The 6,000-nt window shown below is 44.2% G+C and overlaps 1 protein-coding gene across 1 annotated transcript in view; it reads right to left on the minus strand.

Annotated features, from left to right (window-relative positions):
* Positions 1–6,000, minus strand: part of Nfkbiz (NFKB inhibitor zeta) — a 28,135-nt gene that overhangs the window by 12,489 nt on the left and 9,646 nt on the right. The gene's annotated exons all lie outside the window — the stretch shown is intronic.

Here is a 6,000-nt window from a genome sequence, read left to right on the forward strand (position 1 = left end):
GCCCTCGCCCCGCCCCGCCCGGGCCGACCGGTTGTTTTCCGGCGGCTCACCTGGAAACCCCGGCTAGCACCCGCGCCCCGAACCCCCGTCGGGGCCAGCTCCAAGCCTCCCCGGTTGGCCTGCGCTGGACGCACCGCATCCCCAGGGGCCCGGGGTCCGTGGCAACCGCTGTCTGCGCAGGGGCTGCGATGCCCGGGGGCGAGCGGGAGCCCCGGGCTGCTGCAAGAACAGGTCCGCCCAATTCGGGGAGTGGGAAGCCAGAGCGGTGCGTGCAGAGTTCAGTCTCCTCCCTTGCCTCCAACATTTAGCCCGCCTCCAAACCTGGAAGCGGTTGCCCGCGGACTTTCTGGCCTGGACTCAATTTCAGAGCTCTTGCAGTTTTTCTAACTTCATATCTGGGCCATAAGTAATCTTTTTTTTTTTTAGGTACAGTATTAGAATAAACAGAATACTAGAAAAAAGTCTTATAGCAAAATGATGAATACGCATATATGCGTGTATATTCTTTGTATGTTTTATATTATTTTTTACGTATTATGTAACGTTTTATTCTGCACAACTTGACCTTGTCCTGATAAACACAGGAATTTTGATGCCTCTACCTTGAATACTTTTTTCAATGTTTATACTTTCGCCGCAAATCCATCTAGCGAACCGTCAAGGGAAGTTTATTTTTAAGGGAGAGAAAGAATGAGTAAGTCTAAATTTTCGAATAACATCTTAACACGTGGGGGTAAGGTATACACACACAGATGAAAAGGAACTATGATTAAGCATCGTGAGAGGTACAAAGTTCAGTGAACAGCCTAAAAAGAGACTTTCTTGTGGAGAGGGGGAGAAGGGGGAAGTCTTCGCAAAGAATGAGATGAGCCCTAAAGGATGGCCCTAAAGCGTTTGCAGGAAAATCATCTGCCAAGAATTAAGGCCAGGAGTCAGGGAAGAATCTGCAGTGCCTTTTAGGACTGCCAAGGGGAAAATAGCATAAATGTGAAAGGTAACCTGAGCGGAGCACCTACAGGGACCAGCGAAGTTACTAGAACTTTAAAGGTCTAAGTAAGTAAGTAAGGGAATCTGAAGCAGGCAGAAATGAAACAGTTTTAGAGAAGATGAGACTGAGGGGAGTCCTAGTGGCCTAAGAAGAAGAAGAAAAAAAAGAAAAAAAAAGACCTGACCTAGAAGAAGAAACAGTGGCAAAGAGGAAGGTAGAAATAACTAGATCATTAGGCTCGGCTAGGCAGAATCCACAGATCCAGCATGGCTGATGAGGGTGATTAGCAGGCAGCCTACAGGTGCTACAGGGCTAGGCAGGTGTGGAGCATGACTAAAAGCACAGCTAAAATTAATATCAATGACGCCTTGCTGTTCACACACCTGCTTGTTTTCTGGAAATAAACAAATATGGGGAAGTGAGGGGATTTGATTCCCCTAATTGTTAGCTGTTAGGCTCTTGTTCTGTGCGCAGGCAGCCTTGAGAGAAAAGAACTGTCAAACCATGTTCAACACTCCAGAGAGCTACAGGGCAGCTGTAGCTTCTAAAACACAATTTCAGCTTCTGAAGGTACAGCCTCAGAGCCACACTTCCTCCCCCACCCCCACCCCACCCCCCACCCTGGAACCCTTCCCACTCCTGCCAGATTGAAGGCATGTCCCCTGGTGGTAGTCTAGGAGAGACTGCTGCAACTGCTGCAGACGGAACAGTGTTGTGATTGGTGTAAATACAGCCCTTCCTTCGCCTGAAGGTCATAGGTGATGAGTACAAACACTCCTTTTCTGGTTTATACTAGAAGCAGACTGCCTGTGGTTCTTCCCACCCCCCACTGTTTCAATAGGCCCAATTAAGGGCTCTTGAATAATGTTGCCTCCTTTCTTGTGTGTGATTAACTTTTAAGTTAGCATACCAAACCAATGGGTGCCACTGTGGCATTTTTATATGATCTGTTCCTTCCACAACTCATCTCCTTCCCCCACTAGCTGCTCCCTGCCCCCACCGGTTAGATAACCTTCTAGAACACACGTTTTAACCCTCTGCTTCCATCATCTTCTCTCTACCCTCCTTTCAGATCTTTGTCTCCTCTCTACACACATGCGCAAACCACACACACACACACACACACACACACACACACACGTGAGCTGTCACAATGATTAAAACCCTCATTTGTCTAATGTGGGTCTGACGCTGTTCTAAAGATGAAGATGAGAAGACTTGTGGCCTTTTAGGCTCAGATGCACACCGTCTGCATCTCAGGACAATGGAAAAGATGAAAATAATGTATCCTAGAGCTCTGTGACTCGTGGAAAGGAGAAATCTCTTCCAAAGTGACCTGAAGACACCCTGGCAGTACAGGTGTTAATAATTTACTTTATTGCGTTTCATACGACAGAACAGTTTGAACTGTTTTATGGTACAGGTAGTGTTGTAACAGCATTGTTAGAGCTCTAAAAATGGAGCAGAATTCTTTAGGTGTAAATGTAATGAACTTTCTTATTACCGTAAATAGTTTAGAACAGCATTTCCTATTTGAAATGGAGACACCAGTATCAAAGAGGGTGAGCTACCATACTGTATTGGCAGAAGTAAGCAGGCAAGAAGGCAGGAATGGCTGCTCATTGATTTGCTGACAGGAAGGGGAGGGAAATGGGGGGGGGGGGAATGACTGCACTGCCACTTTCAAATGACAGGGCACCTCAGCAAACAGCTCTTGTGAAGAATTCTGCTTCCACCTGAGAGGACAGTTCTACAGACTGCTGTTGCTACTTGGTCTCCCTCACCTGATATCAGCCCAGCAGATTACAGATGCAGCTGGCGTTGAGACATCTGAAATGTGCACTCACCATTTTTAATCTTAACTTAAGGCTAGGGGAACAAAATCGTATGTTTCACTCAAGGGCATCTTAGACAGAATCATGATTCTAAATTTTATTCATACTGATCCCTGAAGTATTACATTAATATCACATTAATTTTCTGTGTGAAGGAAGAGACATACATAGATGTTTGTGCAGTACCGTGAGGTACGATAATTGTCTTTAAGGAGAGTGCGTTGGGCTGGAGAGATGGCGCAGTGGTTAAGAACAATGACTGCTCTTCCAGAGGTCATGAGTTCAATTCCCAGCTTAAAACCATCTGCAACAGGGTTTGATGCCCTCTTCTGGTGTGTCTGAAGAGAGCGATGGTGTACTCATATACATAAAATAAATAAATAAATCTTTAAAAGAAAAAATAAAGAGTGCTTTGAAAAAAAAAATCGTACTTTGCTCACCAGGGTGAAGAGTAGGGCTTGCAATTTGTTCTAATCAAACACTGGGCTGTAAGCCGAGCCACTGTCAGAAAATACCAATTTCATGTGAAAGGCAACCTAGATATTCTGATCTTTTTAATTACAAAGTAAATCTGCTCTCTCGAGAAGAATAACTATCAGTATTTGTTGACAATGAAAGAATTTAAGGTTTTTAATGAAAAAGTAAACTTTGAGGCAATCTCTGTCAGATCGCCTGAGCTGGATAGCCCCCTGATGGGTACATAAAGACTTCTGTGATGAGGCCATTTTTAAATTAATGAAACATACATGTGTGTGTGTCGTTATACCCGAGATAAAGCATTAGAGAATCTACATCCCTCAATTAACTATGCGTTCCAGATGAACAATGCAAGACATTAACAAAAATCAACTATGGGTAAAAGAACTATTAAAGTTCAAGTCAGGCAAATGGATTTAATGAATCAAAACATAAAAGTTAGCTGGGGTCTCAGAATGTAGCTCAGTCTTAGCTTGTTTCTGTATAGCACACACACATACACACACACTTTCACATTTGTGTCATTAAACTGGTTTAAAAGGAGCCAGATATCATTTAAAATATTGTACTGTTGAATTAATACATTAGAAAACTTAGAATGAACAATTCCTGAAGATGTGCCAATCAGCAATGAGTCAGCAAATCAGGGCTCCTCTCAACATTCTTCCATCTTTCCCGTTTCCAAACATCAGGTAACATTCCAGCTCCTGAATCTCATTCTAGATTTTACAGGCCTGTCCCATTACCTGCAGGGCAACCGCTCTATCCACCTACATCAACCAATACAGTATAGAGTCCCAGAGAAACCCAACAAAGAGTCTGAGGTGGGGGGGGGATGACAAAAAAAAAAAAAAAAGATTCTGCAGAAAGAACTAAGGATGGAAGCAAGGTGTTTGGTTTTGGTTTGGTTTTGTTGGGTTTTGGTTTTGGCTTTAGTTTTATAAGTCCAAAGTTTCATCAGAATCCTTGATCAGTGACTCTCGGCCATTTCCCCAAGTTTCCAGATGGGTATAACTCTTACCAACTGGTGTTCTGTGCCTCATACGATCTTCACACTGGTGTGGGGCACCTGGTACAATTCCCCAGTGATTTCAATAGCGTCCCCCCCAACAAAGGAATTCCCCATCTGTTAGAGCACCCTCATTTAAATCCCTTCACCCAATAATTCCAATGTCACTTATAGGATTCAGACTGCTGAAAGAGGAGGTATGTGATAATAAGAGAATTCAAAAATAGTCTCAGATGTACCTTGTGTGGTTCCTTAGGAGAGAATGGAATTGGTTTAAATGCCTAACCAACCTACGGTTGTATTTCATGACAACTCCATGGCCCTATTCCATAGCAGCAACATTACTGTAGAAACGTGTAGACAAGGGTGACAGGCATACTTGTTATTTGTAAATGGAGCTCTGATACCCACCCAGCTACAATGAGATAAGAGCCTAAGTTCATCAAGTAAAGGGGAAAGAGAGCAAGCAAAAACCCAAAACTCGACAAATAACAACAAAAATATAGATGCAAAGAGAGGGGTAACCAGAAAGGCCTGAATTTTTAGACAGAGACACATCTAGTTTCTTAGGCACAGTGGCTGAGGAGGACACCACTGATCTTAGTCAGGAGAAGGCACAAATGGGGAAAATGCAAGCAGAAACAAGGCCAATACTTCATGCTGAGTCTTTTTGATTTGTGTTAGTGTTCATTTATCAAACAGCATTTGTTAAAGGAAAAAAACCTTCTGCAGGGAACAAAAAGGCAATATCTGGACTATAACCAACTTAAACCAATCTAGATTCCATTAGCACAGAATCGCACGTATTCACTGATTCATTCAGTAACTGCTTAAGGAGCAGGTATAGCAATCTCGACACCCTTCCGGGTGGTGTGCTGAACAGCGCTGGACAGAAATGCAGTCTCTTGTGGAGCTGACATTCACAGCAGGGACAGACAACAATCGAACTGCTGCATAATGAAGGGTGAGTGGTCTGATGTGCCAGCAGGCATCAGGTAAAGAAAGCCAGAAGTTCCATTTCAGATGGACAGGGAAGGCTTCCACCGCTTTCCACACAGAGCACTTTGACACCTGAGACTTCTGGTTTGGGTTGGATTTTTGTTGTTTGTTTGGTTTTATCGGAGGCAGTCTCCCTCTGCAGACCAGCTTGGTCTTGAACTCAGAGATTCCCCTGCCTCTGCCTCCCAGGTGCTGGGATTAAAAGTGTGCACCAGACCTGAGATTTTTTTTTCACTCTTCCTGAACTTTAAATATCACCCCCAAGCTCAGCTCTCACCCGAGTGAAGCCTCCGGCTGCTGGGGCTGGCCTGACCTCTGAATTCTAATCCCATATCCCATGCTGCCACAAATGTGACTGACAGGTCTGAGACCTAACCTCTGGGAGATGTCATAGGTGGTATAGACAGGAGGAACTTAGTGCCACCCCTAGAACATATGTAAGGAAATACCAAGTGTGGTAGCACACATGTGTGTACACACATACACACAAGCATGTACAGACCACACACAGAGAGACACACAAAGATGGACAGCACCTAAGGTAGGATACCCAAGCCTGTCCTCAAGTTTCCATATGCACACACACCACACATGCACACCTCACATATAGGTGCGTGCACCCACAAACATGTACATATAGGCATATAAAAGAAAGAGGGAAAGAAAGAGAGAGAGGGAGGAAGGAAGGCAGG

This window comes from Mus caroli, chromosome 16, assembly GCF_900094665.2.
Source record: "Mus caroli chromosome 16, CAROLI_EIJ_v1.1, whole genome shotgun sequence".
Classification (NCBI taxonomy): domain Eukaryota; kingdom Metazoa; phylum Chordata; class Mammalia; order Rodentia; family Muridae; genus Mus; species Mus caroli.